Source organism: Giraffa tippelskirchi, chromosome 10 (assembly GCF_054371585.1).
Source record: "Giraffa tippelskirchi isolate mGirTip1 chromosome 10, T2T-mGirTip1v1.2.pri, whole genome shotgun sequence".
Taxonomy (NCBI): domain Eukaryota; kingdom Metazoa; phylum Chordata; class Mammalia; order Artiodactyla; family Giraffidae; genus Giraffa; species Giraffa tippelskirchi.
Genome location: NC_137284.1, coordinates 107,993,810 through 108,009,224, shown reverse-complemented (window position 1 = coordinate 108,009,224; position 15,415 = coordinate 107,993,810). Strand labels below are relative to the sequence as shown.

The following is a 15,415-nucleotide window of genomic DNA, read 5'->3' as shown; positions in this document are numbered from 1 at the left end:
GAGCGAAAAAGTCCGCTATGAGACATTTGAGAAAAGTTAGGGGAAGAAAGTCATGGACAGAAGGAACAGCGTATGCAGAAGCTCTGGTAGAGACTGGGTATAACTGGAACAGGATGAGCAAGTGTGAGAGGCACACAGGACAGGATCAGGAGGGGTCAGGCCACCAGCAGTTTGTGGGCTGTGCAGAGATTGGGTTTCCTTTAGTGAAACGGGAAGCCTGTGGAGGGTTCAGAATGCAGGGTTCAGATGACCTGAGTTGTGTTTTAAGAGGATTATTTTCCTGCTGTGCTGTAGTATATTACTGGGCTCCCCAGGTGGCCGAGTTGGAAAGAATCCACCCGCCAATGCAAGAGACGCAGGAGATGCAGGTTCGATCCTCGGGTTGTGAAGATCCCCTGGAGAAGGAAATGGCAACCCACTCCTGTATTCTTGCTGGGAGAATCGCATGGACAGAGGAGCCTGGCGGACCACCGTCCGTGGGGTCACAAAAAATCAGACACAACTGAGCACACATGTGCACACACGCAGTGCAGTGTATTGCACTGAGACTGGGTTAGAAGGGGCAAGGGCAGTGGCACAGGATCAGGTGAGAGGTCACAGTAATGACACAGGTAAGAGAGTCAGAGAGAATAAGACAGACTGGAAATCTGGGAGACACATGCAGACCCTTTAAGAGGATCCTGAGTGAACTGTAAAGGTGAGGGAGAAAACAGGCTGATCTACAGAGTGAACGTCGCGGTGAGACTTCTGACATGTAACTTAAACGGGAACAACTGGCTCAGTCAGTGTCCGGAGCTCCACAAAGGTGAATTACATTTTGGGATTCAAATAGATAATCACTAATATTTAAAGTTATGGGAATGGAGCTTACCCTTCAAAAAGGTGTCGGAGAAGAGACAAGGGCTCCAGAAAGAATATTGAGGAAAACCAATATTGTACTCAGGTAACAACAAAAAAAGAGGGGAGCAAGAATAACACTGAGGCCAGTGAGATAAGAGAAGATCCGGGAGAATGTGGTGGAAAGGAAGGCAAGAGAGTACAGCTCCGAGAATGAGGGCTTCATCTCGGAGGGGTTGAATTCTGCTGAAGGAACAAAGAGCTAGAACAAGAGGGGCAATGTCTGTGAGAAGGGAGGGATGCCCAAAGCCTGAGAGGAGGCCTGGCAGCACCTGGGTAGGAAAACCCCTTTTAAACTGATCCCACAGGGAACCTGGCAACACATGATTGAAGTCTAATTTTGCTATTGTTAACTATGGATTAAATTAGTGCAACCTTGTGATTTATAAGAAACATATTTGGCCATTTGGATGATGAAAATACACTTTTTATGTGCATTTGGTCTAAATCCTGGTTCCTGGCTCACAGCTCCCCAAGCCTATGAAATTTCCCAAGTGATAAGAACAATGGAATCACCTTTTGTTGTTATCTTTGCTCTCTTGTCCTCTGTTCCTGAAATTGATTCAGAGCCATAAAGGTGAACCGGGTGTCTTGTTGCTCATTATAGGACCTTTTCTTCTAACAATCTGGTTTATGTTAATGAGGTGACTTTTGGAAAGCACCTAAAGATGGGGGTGGGAACCAACTTCGAATAGAGGGTTGAAACTTTCTGTCTCACCTCCTGATTTCTCTAGGGAGGGGATGAGGAGCTGAAAGTTAGTCAACCACCAATGACCAGTGATTTAATTGATCATTCTCATGTAATGAAGCCTCTATAAAAACCCCAAAGGAAGGTATGTAAAGAGCTTCCAGTCTGGAGAACCAGAATGCTTCCACATGTCACCAAGCTGAATTTCAAACTTCAAGACGATAAAAAAAAATCCTTTCTTCAGAAGGTTATCCTATGTATCTCTTGATCGGATTGTTGAATCAGATCCTTTAATATCCTTTGTATTAATAATAAACCAGGAATCTAGCGTGTAAACTAGATTTTTGAGTCCTGTAAGCAGCTCCAGCAAATTAATTGAACCCAAAAAGTAGGCTGTGAGAACCTCTCATTTATAGCCGGTGGGTGAGAATGCCTTGGATTTGTGTGATTGGAGTATGAACTGGAGGACAGTTGTGTGGGACTGAGTCCTCAATCAGTGGGATCGGATACTATTTTGAGGAAATAGTGTTAGAATTGAATTGAATTGTAGGATACCTAGCTAGTATTGCTTGGTGGGTATCAGAACCCTTAATTAGCAATTTAGCTATATTTATTGATAACTCCAACCATCCCCTCAATAGTACTTAAAGAATGATATTGGCTATCTTATTAGAAAAGTAGAATGGTATATTGAAGAGAATATGAAATTTAAGTGTAGATCAATCTGACCTTGATTCCTGACTCTGCCACTAGTTGGCTGTGTATTCTTAGGCAAATTGTTCAAATTCTCTGACTCTCAATTCCCTGATCTGTAAAGCAAGGATGATATTAATGTTTACCTAAATACTTATTCTGAGGTATACATTAATTAAGGTAAGTAAAAAGTTTTTAAAATTGCAAAGTCATATGCAATGTTAGTGTAGTAGGAATGAATCCTAGTCCACAGACAGATATGTAAGAAAAATAGTTTTATGATTTTACTTTATATCATTTAATTCTGAATTTGGGTACTCACCTACCTCTGAAACGGGTGAAAATTCAACTTCAGCCATTATTCAACTTCCATCTACTCCTACTGTAATACTCAGTCAAGATTCTTAAGGTTTTCCATAATACCATAACATTACTTTGGTACCACAGACCCCACTAGTTACCATGGAAACACCATATGATTCTTTCAGGCCCAGCATCTTCTATGCCACACTTGAATAAGGTGCAGCCTCCCCATATAAACTATACAGTCATCCTTCTACAAGGACTCCTGCAAGGGAGAAAGCCCAGCCTACTTGAGTAAGTAAAGGACCTCTCTTTTTCCTCAGCCTTGGGCAATCTTCCTTCTCTTTCCTTGCCCTTAAAAACCTTTCAATTATTATGCTGTTCTTTTGAGACACACATTTTCTTTGGAAATGCCATTAATTGAGAGTCATTTTGCTTTCAGTTCTACCCAAATTCCTAAGATAAGGAAGCCCCAAGGGGCCTGGCTATCTCTGCAAAAAGAAATAAGAGTTGGGAAGGTAAAGAAAGGACAACCAAAGCTATTTTAATAAATTATGTTCTATGATAGCTTCTTTTATTAATTTGCACAGGATCTTTGATAGTCTTGTTAAACCATCTACCTTACACAGGGATTGGCCCATTCAAGATCTTGGTAAACATTGGCTTTAAGAGTACAGGGGATATATGTAAAAATCTTAATTCTTTAAAGGAAGGTGATTCTCACATACCAAGCATGGAGTAGGAAAAACTGGCCCACTTGCTGATGCAGGTATTACCTCTCTCAGTGGGAACAGTGCTCTTTGTTAGGCACCATTTGAGAGATCATACACATTAACTTAACACATAAATGAATCCTTACAAGCCAATTTCTTCCAACAATGGCTGCGGAGCAATGAAGCAAATTTCCTGGTGAGGGCCTGGTTGCGTCAACCAAGGAAATGAACATCACTTGTCCTACTTGACTAGATATGGTCCATTTGGCTGCCCACACATTTCCATCCTCACCTAAGTTTCTGTGCCTGAAACAGCAGTAACAGATATCTCACTGAGAACATTGGCCTATGAGTTCAGAACAGCAACAAATTGAGTGTCACTATAGGATGTATGCAATTCACCAACATAAAGTCCCTAAGAAGATGCCAGACACCAGCAGAAAAGCCATCTTCCCAAATTACTATATAATAATGAAAATTCTCATTTGTTATTCTAAGATCAAAATAAGAAAACTTGAAATATTATGTAGTGTTAATCCTTGACTCCATGCAGCCTGAACCTAGCATAGCTTACCAATATTTATCCCAAGTCTCTGAACAAAGGAAGTCTGCTGCTACTGCTGCTAAGTCACTTCAATCGTGTCCGACTCTGTGCAACCCCATGTCTGGCAGCCCACCAGGCTCCGCCGTCCCTGGGATTCTCCAGGCAAGAATACTGGAGTGGGTTGCCATTTCCTTCTCCAGTGCATGAAAGGGAAAAGTGAAAGTGAAGTTGCTCAGTCGTGTCCGACTCTTAGCAACCCCATGGACTGTAGCCTACCAGGCTCCTCCGTCCATGGGATTTTCCAGGCAAGAGTACTGGTGAGGTACAAAAACCCTCTTTTTGCCTGTTGCCATCTCTGTATACTCCTATAGCCTGTTTGAGTGTCCAGTGAAAGATCCCCAAACTTACCAATATAGCAGGTAAAATCAGGTAGCTGGTGAGTGAGATCAAGATCTCAAGCCAGCATTCAGATTTGGAGGGCTTATATATTTTACAGACAGGTTATTTAATTTATAAAGAAAACAACAATGTACTACATTTATCTTACAAAATAATATATAGAACACTCTTATCCTTTTGCCTAATTGTTAAAATGTGGGATTGTATATAATAAAATGTTTAAATATATGCCAATAATATATTGTCTCATGAACTACAACAACATTATTAAGGTAAGTTTTGAAAGGATACTCAAGCCCAGAGGGATAAAGAAAATGACTCAGGGACTTCCCTGATAGTCCAGTAGTTAAGACTCTGCACTGTTAATGCAGGCGGCATGGGTTCGATCCCTGGTCAGGGAACTAAGATTCCACATGCCACACTGCACAGCCAAAAACAACAAAAGGGGGAAAAAGAAATTGGCCCAATGTCACACAGCCAGATGTGGGAAAGCTTTGATTTAAACCAAGTTGTGATCAAATGCTTTATTATGACCAAGCATTTTAAGAATAGTTCAGAATACTTTCTTGTTTTCTGCCTCTCCCTGTTTATATTTAGTTCTGAATAATCAGATTTTGAACACTGTAAATTACTCTATTAAATTTGTTCAAAGAAAGAGTGAAACTCTTGGCTTCCCTTTTTGTTCCTGAACTGGTGGCTGGGGTCTTCATGGCTGTGCCAGCTGTGGGACATTGAGGCCCACCAGGTTTACAACTTCAGCCTAAATTTGACAACTTTTGTTCTCCACTTTCTCCTTTAATTCATTAAAGCTCAAAACACTTCAGTTGAATCAGTGTGTTAATTCCATCTATGAGAATAAATAAAAATTCACATTGATGAAATGCAGTGTCTGGGTGGGAGGAAGGAACGCATAATTGGAACTTGTTTCTTAGGAAGAATAAGGGGTGGCTCAGCTTTAAAGAATCTGCCTGCCAATGCAGGAGACACAGGAGGCATGGGTTCTATCCCTGGGTCGGGAAGATCCCACGGAGAAGGAAAGGACAACTCACTCCAGTATTCTTGCCTAGAAACTCCCATAGACAGAGGAGCATGGCAGGCTACAATCCAGAGGGTCGCAAACAGTCAGACATGACTGAGTGAGCACAGCACAGATCAACCAGCCCCCGAACACACACACCTAAAGTATCCCACATATACACCTGTATCTATGGCTCTTAGTCCTGACTAACCTCTTTTGCATGGTCCATTAGCACCTCTTCCTACAGCTGAAGACTAGTCTGATTTAGACTTAAGGGGCATCTTCATCAACATTATCTTACTACCATCCTAAAATTCCTTGCTTTCCAAACCTCAGAGACCTGCTTTGCTAATCTCCAAATTTGTCTCTGTCAGTGGACATCTGTCTCCAGTGCTAGAGGAAGACTCAATAATACGCAACTTTTTCTATCCCAAGCACACACTGTCAAAGATGAGGCACTTAGTGGCTCAGCAATACTTTCTATCATCTTTTGTTGATTCCCTGGTATAATGATCTTGACCTCCATGCTATCTCAGCCACTCATATCGAGAGACAAACCTTAAACACTGTAGAGTAATAATTGTAGACTCTCAGTTTCCACCATCCCAATTTTGATCATCTCTACTCCCTAAATTTCCCTGCCCACTTCCTCTACTACTCTAATAATTTTTCAACCCCTCAGACACAACTAATCCATTAACCTTAACACACTTTCTCTATAGATTTCCTCACATCCTTGCTTCCCGAGTTTTCCCACTTACATTCCATAGTTCATGATAATAATCACTCTTGTACATGCTCTCAAGAGTACATTACACTCACTAGGAAAACACAAACCCCAGTTAAATCTCCATTTATTTAAATGCCTTGAACCAATAAGTCTCTTCAGCTTTTGTTAAAGGATTCTGTTTGTTCTCAGAGCATGACTCCATTGCTCTGAAGACAGTTTACAATTCTATTTTAGCCTTCAATTCCTGTTTGTGCACAGCCTCAAGTTCAGGTGAGAGGTTAGGACAGTCTCAGATTTTTCCTGTGTACAACCCAGCATATGTGTGAAGTCTTTTAGATTCTCTAGAAGCCAAAGTTTTTCAAACTATTGAAATCATGCTTCCAAGTTATTCCTTTTAAGTGTTCTAATCAGCTTTCCTTTTAAGTGTTCCTGATCACTTATTGCACCTAGGCTGCTATGATATTAAACGATCACCACTGATTGTTTTGAGAAAATGCTATAGGAAACATGCTGGTAGCAATGAATAAGCTCAAGTTAGGTCAAATAAAGACAAGCTTTGTAAGTTGGGGTTCACAGGTAGCTGTCACACAAGTAAGATAATAACAATTCTTGGGATCGGGGCTTTTTTCATGGCTCCAGATTTGTTCTACCTCTTTCCAGATGCTGATAGGCTATTGCTAGGTTTTTATGGCTACCTTGAGTGGAGCAGAAGGAGATGAGAAAAATGTAAGTTAAAGCATCATGGAACTCCCTGTTCTTATCTTAACTCCCTGTGACTTATCTATTTTTCTTGAATAAAAATTCCTCAGATTTTTGCAAGCCTTTGGTTAATTTCCAGAATTCTGAAAAAGTTGAAAATGTTTTTTGCAAATGTTCTCATTGCTTTTATGGAGGAGCAGAAATTCAGAGATTTTCACACTGTTTGTCTGAGCACTGTATTATTTTTGTATCATACAAACCCAGCTTATCTCCCATCTTAAAAACTAAATCCCTTATCACCACATTCTCACTGAGGAACACTGGGAAATGATAATGTCACATTTGTATTTTCCCAGAAATCCTCAGTGAAGATGTTTTACCTTAAAGCAATGGGTACATACAATTGTGCTGCAGTAGATTCTTACCAGAGTTATTTGGAAACAGACCATCTTTTCTTCAATCCTATATTTGAAAACCTACTCCAATTCATCCCAGAGACCTACTTAAATAAGTAAGCCCTATTTTCATGTTCATTTGAAGGAGACATATTAAGTAATCATTAATTTTAATCAACAAACTTAGCATATTAAAAAACAAAGACATCATTTTGTGACAAAGGTCCATACAGTCAAAGCTATAGTTTTTCCAGTAGTCGTGTATAGTTGTGAGAGTTGGACCATAAAGAAGGCTGAGAGCTGAAGAACTGATGCCTTCAAACTGTAGTGCTGGAGAAGACTCTTGAAAGTCACTTGGACTGCAAGAAGATCAAACCAGTCAATCCTAAAGGAAATCAACCCTGAATACTCATAGGAAGAACTGATGCTGAAGCTGAAGCTCCAATACTTTGGCCACCTGCTGTGAAGAGCTGACTCATTGGAAAAGACCCTGATGCTGGGAAAGACTGAGGGCAGGAAGAGAAGTGGGTGGCAGAGCATGAAATGGTTAGATAGCATCATCAACTCAGTGGACATGAATCTGAGCAAACCTCAGGAGATGGTGAGTTGAAGGACAGGAAAGCCTGGCATGCTGCAGTCCACAGGGTCACAAAGAGTTGGACCCAACTTAGCAACTGAACAATTTCAATCAAAACATTCATTTTCTATAATCTGTTTTATTGTTTTTAACTAAACACAAAGGTAGGTTTTAAAAGTCTGTTTAAGGAAAGTTTAAGCCTGTCAAAGGAAAATGTAATAAACTAGATAAAAGAAGCTTTCTTAGATATATTCATGTCTAAAGTCTTCTGAATCCATGCTACTAAATATAAGTTGTAATTTAAATAGCCTCAGGTTATAAGGACAGTGACTAATGAATTATAAAGGAAGATAATTAACTTCCTACACTCTCTAAAAAGCTTGCTTTGCGAGACCCTCTCTGACACTCACTTAGAGAAGACCAGAATATCTGATCAGCATTGTTAAGAAAACTGCCCACTTCTCTCCTATTTTCAGACTCCTTTCAGACTGGGCGTGTAGCTACAGCAGACTGTGGAAATTTTGGAGTGAATCAGAAAAAGAAGCATGGCATGTCAGAAACTGTTTTGCTATTAACCAGCAGTGGTGTTGGGGGCAAGTCATTTAACTCTCTATGCCATGGTTTTCTTATTTGTAAAATGAAGGGTTAAGACACAGTGACACAGAGAACTCAGCTCAATATTATGTGGCAACCTAAATGGGAAAAGAATTTGAAAAGGGGTGGATACATGTGTATGTATAACTGAATCACTTTTTTGTACACCTGAAACTATCACAACATTGTTAATCAACTATGTTCTAATATAAAATAAAAAGGTGTTTTTTTTTAAAAGACACAATAACCCATTAGCTTTGTTCCCCATTTTATGATCAATGATCCAAATTTTCTCATCCAAAAGCATATGAAGTATGGTAGGATATTACACAGCTCATGAGGGTTTAAATAATATTTCAAATAAAATCAAAACTGAACAAACTTTCTGACCTGGATGACTTATTTCTATGACTTATCGGAGCATTAAGAAAGGAGAATGACTATTTTTCCTTATGCAACAGACATATTGAACAAGCTCAATGTGTGGTTTGGAATTAAAACACGATTTAGTTTTTAATCTCCCCCCATCCCTTTATACGTTATCCCTTGGTGGGAATCTTTTATCTGTGATAATCTCTCTTCTGCATGTTTCCTTTACTGTTAGGAAACAGTGCAAAATTTGCTTCAAGTATCAAACACTCTCAATTCAGAATATATATATATATGAAGTCCAGCTTCCTATGATTAGCAAAATGTCAAAATTGGTATAACATGTTCTTCCCATTACCAACTAGGACATGCTTCTCAGAATAAGGATCCTGGTCCTGCTGACTTCTCCTACGTGTGTTACTCTTTAGCAGAGTCCTGGTAGCGAAGGCTTAGAAGGATAAGAGACAGGACAAGTCTCTCTAGGTGAGTGGTATTGTCCTTTATGGGCCCTGAAGTTGATGAAAGCTGTTTCCCACTTCTCCCTTAAAGTGCTTTGAGAACCCCCTTGCTGCCTGTTAGACTCCCTCTCTTGCATTTTCCTTGATTCAAGCAGAAACATACTTAACCTGAGTTGCCCAGTGAGCCTCCTTTCTCAGCCCTTGGTCACCTGTTGTAATGCTTCCAGTTCCCCCACCAACCCAACACTTCCAGTCTCCCTCTGCTGGACAGGATCTCAAACAATTCCATTCCAGCTTAATTCCACCTCTTCTCTCTCTCTCACTACGGGAAAACTCGTATGTCCTTTGCCCCTACACACCCTGGGAGACAAGTCAATCACAACAAAGCAACTATTCAGGCCCTCTCTATTCTTCAGACTTCTGGGGCAAGCTCAGATCACACTCCACAGCTGGCTTTACTTTCTCAATGGTACGTCAAGGACCAGTCTTCTATGTTTCCTCATGTTAGGGAACAGAATTTGAAAGCTTTCTGAGACCTTAGAGACCACCCCCTGTCCACTCCAAGGGCGACCACCTTGCATATCTCTAGGCTGGTGGGTTTTTGCCCTCTGATGTCCCATGTGCTCCCCCAAAGAGGAAAATGGGCAAGCAGAGCAAGACAACACAGCTCGCCAGGAATAAGAAAATCTTCTTCACTGAACTCCTCCCCGAAGCTTCTCTCTGATGTTTTATATGCTTTTGATTTCATGAAAGTGTTCAAACACATAGGGATTCCTATTAACTATAAATTCTGCATTTGGAAGTGGCGGATAGATTTGTCTGTCTTTGTAATCCAGTATCTGTTTTAAGTCGTGCTTCATTTGAAACTAATTACAGGAAGACTCTCATTCTAAAATCCTGTAACAGTTACATTAAGCCCAGGGCTGACATGCTACAAGAAAAAAAAAAAAATTGAGACGGTTATGAAACAAAGAAAAATATTTTAATTACCCTAACATAAACATGATATTTTATTGGTGGCTCAGCAGTAAAGAATCCACTGGCAATACAGAAGATTCAGTTTCAATCCCTGGGTCAGGAAGATCCCCTTATTTTGGAGGTCAGTAAAACCATACTTCTTTTATAGCTGTAATCTCATTGTACACATGCTTTTGCAATGTATTTTTTTAAAAAAACTTAACTCCTCACAAATATTTTGTGACATCATGCTTGGAATTTTAACGTGTGCATATTATCATGAATACTGATGTGTCATTCACTTATCAAAGACCCTTTGAATGCCCACTCTGTGTCCAATACTGGTTCAGGTGCTGAGGTTGCAAAAGTTAAAAAACTGAGGAAGCAGTCTGTTTAGGGAAGTGCAAATTATTATAAGGCAATACTGTATTTGTCACAAGACAGTTAACCACACGAGGTGGGAGTAGAGAATAGAATGTATTTATGTTTTTTAAAGGAAATTCGAAAGGAATCACAAAGGAAGTATTGAAGCTGAAATGTTTATGGAGGGTGCGTGGTTGGCTGGGTAGGCAAGTAAGAGGAAGTCACCCTTGGTGGATGGAGCAGATAATACAAGGCAGGGAATTTATTTTGATCTTGTATAAGGTGTGAGTGTTTTTCTTTTTTCAAAATGCTATTGAATCATTCTAAAATGACTCATTAAATAATCCTTGCTCCTCAAGTGTAGGCTTGTACTGGAAAGCTTGTTTTATTATATATTAGCTTTATTCTGTTGCTTGGTCTCGCTATTGCAATTCCAAGGATTTATAGTCTTTTGAGAGGGCCAAAACCACACTTCTTAAAGTATTGTTGCTTTTTAATAGTTTCAAATACCTAATATGCTAATCTACATCATAACTTCTTTGCCAAGAAATTCTTTTCTAAAGCATTTTAATGTTTCCTTAAAGGAACCTAGCTCTCTTTTGATATTTTCAGATATCAACAATATTTTTGACATCTCAAACACCTGAAGACAAAACTGCTTCAAATTTTAGCTGAATTAATCAATTTTATTACAGTTTCTCTGCTTTTAGCTATAGATAAAAACTTACACAAAAGTTTTGCAAATCCTACAGATTTTTAGAAAATGTTTGTTGCTGTTATTGCTGGTATGTTCCTTATGTTTGTTTCTTGACATAAGCCTAAGTGCATATGCCTTCATAATCTCCTAAATAATTTCAGAATATTGATATCTTTTTTTTTAAAGCATGGAGTTTAGTCCCAATCTTCCAAACTGTGTAATTTGACATATTGAGCAAGACCACCAGGTAACTGCCAATGTCTCTACTTTACTTTACATATGTCGGCATTCTTAGGAACATTTGAGGATGATTAGGTCATTATTTTTATGCTTAGTTTTAGGTTTACATAAATTTAGCTCCACAAATTTCTCCTTGCTCCTAAAGCTCAGAAGAAAATAACACATACAGTGTAAAGGGACCCATTCTGGCAAAACGCTGGGTTCAGATGTGCCCCCAAAATACCTGATCAACAGATGGTCATTGACTTGCATGAGGACTATAGGCCACAGGAGAAGGAGGAGGTGGTGACCATTCCCTGAGGGAATGGCACAGGAACCCAAGACTCTTCCCCTGATTTTAGAAAGTGGGTAGGATTAGAGTTGTCAAAAAGGTATATGTGCTCTACAATATGTGCACCCGAGCAGTACTGCCAGAATGACAGAATGGCCCTGGAACTTCAACATTGCAACCAGGGAATATTTGCAACAAACGATCACCTTTTTGAGGCTTCCCAGGTGGCTCAGTGGTAAAGAATCCGCCTGTCAGTGCAGGAGGTATAAGAGACGCGGGTTCGATCCCTGGGTAGGAATATCCCCGGAGGAGGAAATGGCAACCTTCCCCAGTATTCTTGCCTGAAAAATCCCATGGACAGAGGAGCCTGGTGGGCTATAGTCTATGGGGTCACAAAGAATTGGACATGACTAAGTATGCACACCCAAATTGCCTTTTTTTACTTTACCTCCTCATCTCCTCCTCTTTGTTCTATAAAACAAATTAGTATCCAAATCTGGGCAGTACGGTTCTTTGGGACACTATTTCACCATCTTCTTGGTTTGCTGGCTTTCCCAATAAAGTTCCCATTCCTTACCATAACAACTTGCCTCTCGATTTATTGGTGTGTCATGCACTGAGCAGTATGAGATTGGTCTCAGTAACACTTAGCTAATGAGGGTGACACCTTCACAGATGGGATTGGTTCCCTCATAAAAGAAGCCCCACAGAGCTCTCTAGCTCTTCGTACTGTGTGAGGGCACAGCGAGAAGTCACCGTCTATTAAGTAGGAAGCAGGCCCTCACTAGACACTGAATCTACCAACATCTTGATCTTAGACTTTCCAGCCTCCATAACTGTGAGAAATAAATCTCTCTTGTTTATAAGCCACCCAGTAACTTTTTTTTCTTACAGCAGCCCAAACAGACTAAGACAAAAGGTTTACTTCAGACTTGGAAGAAGGGTTCAAGGTTGGCGATTCTGTTAACGGAATTCATTACACAAATATTTTAAAGGAGAAAACCACAAAACATAGAGTTATCTTTATAAATTTCAGATTAAATTGGACACTTATCAGCACCTACTGTGATAAAACAAAACAAACTTCTATGCATGGTAGATCCTCCTTATCTTGATAAAAGCTAACACCAACAACAAATATCAATGAAGAGCCTAAGACATTCTTTCGGCCAGAGTAAAGATAAGAATATCCACTGAGGTAGTTAGTCTGCAAAGATACCACCCAATGGACATGCTCCTTTATTCACACTTTGGTACAATCACTGCTGTGTTGAGTCCAACCAACCTGTGACTTACTTGACAACCAGAACACAGCAGAAGTAATGTGGTGGTTACACAGTCCTCCAGTTAGAGGACTACGCCTTGAAAAACCTGACAGCACACACTTTGGTGTTGCTTGGAAGCCATCCACCATGTAAGCATCTGAGTACCATTCTGGAGAGAGCAGTCGCTGGAAGAGGGTCTGGAGAATGAGATGACACAGGAGAGAGGCTTATGGAAGGGCACCATGTTTATGAGTGAAGAAGCCAAAATATTACGTGAAACCTGCTATTGTAAAATTCACATTTCAGTGACAACACTGAAGGCTCATCAACTATAAGAACTAAATCATCACAGCATTTCTATAAAACTAAATATATAAATAGGTTAAACTGATTAGGAAACCAGGTACAAACTCAAGTATCTAAGAAAGTCTAAGGTACATATATACACATACATATATATATATATATATACATATATATATAAACACATATGTAAGTGTATACATACATAGTTAAAAGGGAATCAAACTAATGCAAAAGAGATGACTCTTGCTGCTACAAACTGTTGTTGGGACAACTAGCATTCAGAGGTACAAAATTAAAAAAAAAACAAAGAAGACTTAGAGTGTGCCCATAATAAGTAAAAATGAATTACAGAGAGATAAAAGATTTTTAATGTAAAAATGAAATTCTGGAAACACTAGGGAAAATCATATGCAAATATTTTTTATATCCTTGGAATGCAACAGCCATTACAAACAAATAAAATGTTCATAAACTATAAATGAAATAATATGAAGAAACTGACTAAATAAAAATGAAAACTTTGGTAATATTAAATTATACTACAAATGAAATTAAGTAACAAACTGAGGAAAATATTTTCAATCTGATTGACAGATAAATGGATAATCTTCTTACTATACATTATTCTCACAAATCATTATTACCCCATGAAAATGAGAAAAAAGTATGTTTAAACATTTTATAGAAAATGAATAAAAATATTTCATAACATCATTACTAAAAATGCAAACTAACAAATGTGAGATTTATTTAGTTATTCATTCTAGGAAATGGTCACTTCTGATTGTTCGCTGGGTTCAAGATTTCTTTCTTAAAAATTTCTTTAAAATGTTACTGAAGAATAACAGACAGTGAAAAGTGTTCAAAACCTAGTGTAATTATTCATAAAGTATCATGAAGAAAACATCTGTATAATCCACATCAGGTTAAAGAATAAAACCTTACCAGCATCTCAAAAGCCCACTTCATGGCCACGCCAATTTCTACCCCTTTCTTCCTATTCTGTGGTAATTAGCATTCTGATTTCTAACACTCTGGTCTAATTCCACCCATCTTTGAACTTTATATTTAAGTGGAGTCATTCTCTTATGTCTGCCTTGTTTTGTTCAATTTTACGTTTGCAAGATTTACCTTGTTATTACATTAATCAAAATTCTAATAGATTAAGTGAATAAAATTTCACTGCTTGAATATATCCAATTTACCGTTATGCTCTTGAGATTCAAGATGTTTCTAGTTTTTGGCCATAATGAATAATGATTCTTTGCATATTCTCATATGTGCCTTTTGGTATAGTGTTCAAATATTTCTGTTTAGTTCATACATAGAATTGGAAACACTTACCAAAGAGAGAAGGTGTACTTTCGATTTGAATAGATGTTTCCAGAATGTTTCCCAAAGTTGTACCAGTTTACATTTCTACCAGCATTGCATAGGGGTTCAAGTTGCTCCATATCACTATCCACTTTTTATGTCACACTTTTTTAACTTCAAGCCATTCTAGTATGTGTATAGCTTTAATTTTCATATTCTTGATGACTAATGAAATCTAGCACCATTTCATGTATTTATTAACCATTTGAATAATCTTTATACACAAGTGCTACTGTTCAACGGAGAAGGCAATGGCACCCCACTCCAGTACTCTTGCCTGGAAAATCCCATGGACGGGGGAGCCTGGTAGGCTGCAGTCCCGCAGGGTCGCGAAGAGTCGGACACGACTGAAGCGACTTAGCAGCATCAGCAGCTACTGTTCAAATACCTTGTTCATTTAGCCTTGCCTGTGCTTTTCTTACTGAGCTACAGGAGTTCTTTAAATATTCCACAAATAAGCCCTCTCTTTTAAAAATATAGCTAATATATCTTCCCATTCTATAGTTTTTTCCTACTCTTTTAATGGTATCATGTCATTAAAAAATGTTCCTAATTTTAATATAATACAAATTATTGATATTTCTTTTACACTCTGCTTTTCATGTCCTGTGTAAGAACTCCTTTCCCTGTCTTAGGTCAGAAAAATAGTCTTCCATATTATCTTGTATAATTGAGCTGTTCATTACAGTAGCAATTAACCACATATGGTTAACTTGTTAAATTAATTGAAATGAAACAAAATGAAAAGCTTCGTTTCCTTGTTTATTCTAGTTATGTCTTTAAGGGCTCAATAGCCAAAGATTTAGAGCATTTCCATCAATGCAGAAAGTTCTATTGGTCAAATAAGTCCTAGAAGGTCCTTTTA

The 15,415-nt window shown here is 38.7% G+C and overlaps 1 long non-coding RNA gene across 1 annotated transcript in view; it reads left to right on the top strand.

Moving 5' to 3' along the window:
* Positions 1–15,415, top strand: part of LOC145523625 (uncharacterized) — a 68,111-nt gene that overhangs the window by 37,509 nt on the left and 15,187 nt on the right. Inside the window, exons 5-6 of the long non-coding RNA XR_014066790.1 lie at positions 1,632–1,730; positions 2,767–2,875. This is a non-coding gene — a long non-coding RNA (uncharacterized LOC145523625). The remainder of the gene's footprint in view (positions 1–1,631; positions 1,731–2,766; positions 2,876–15,415) is intronic.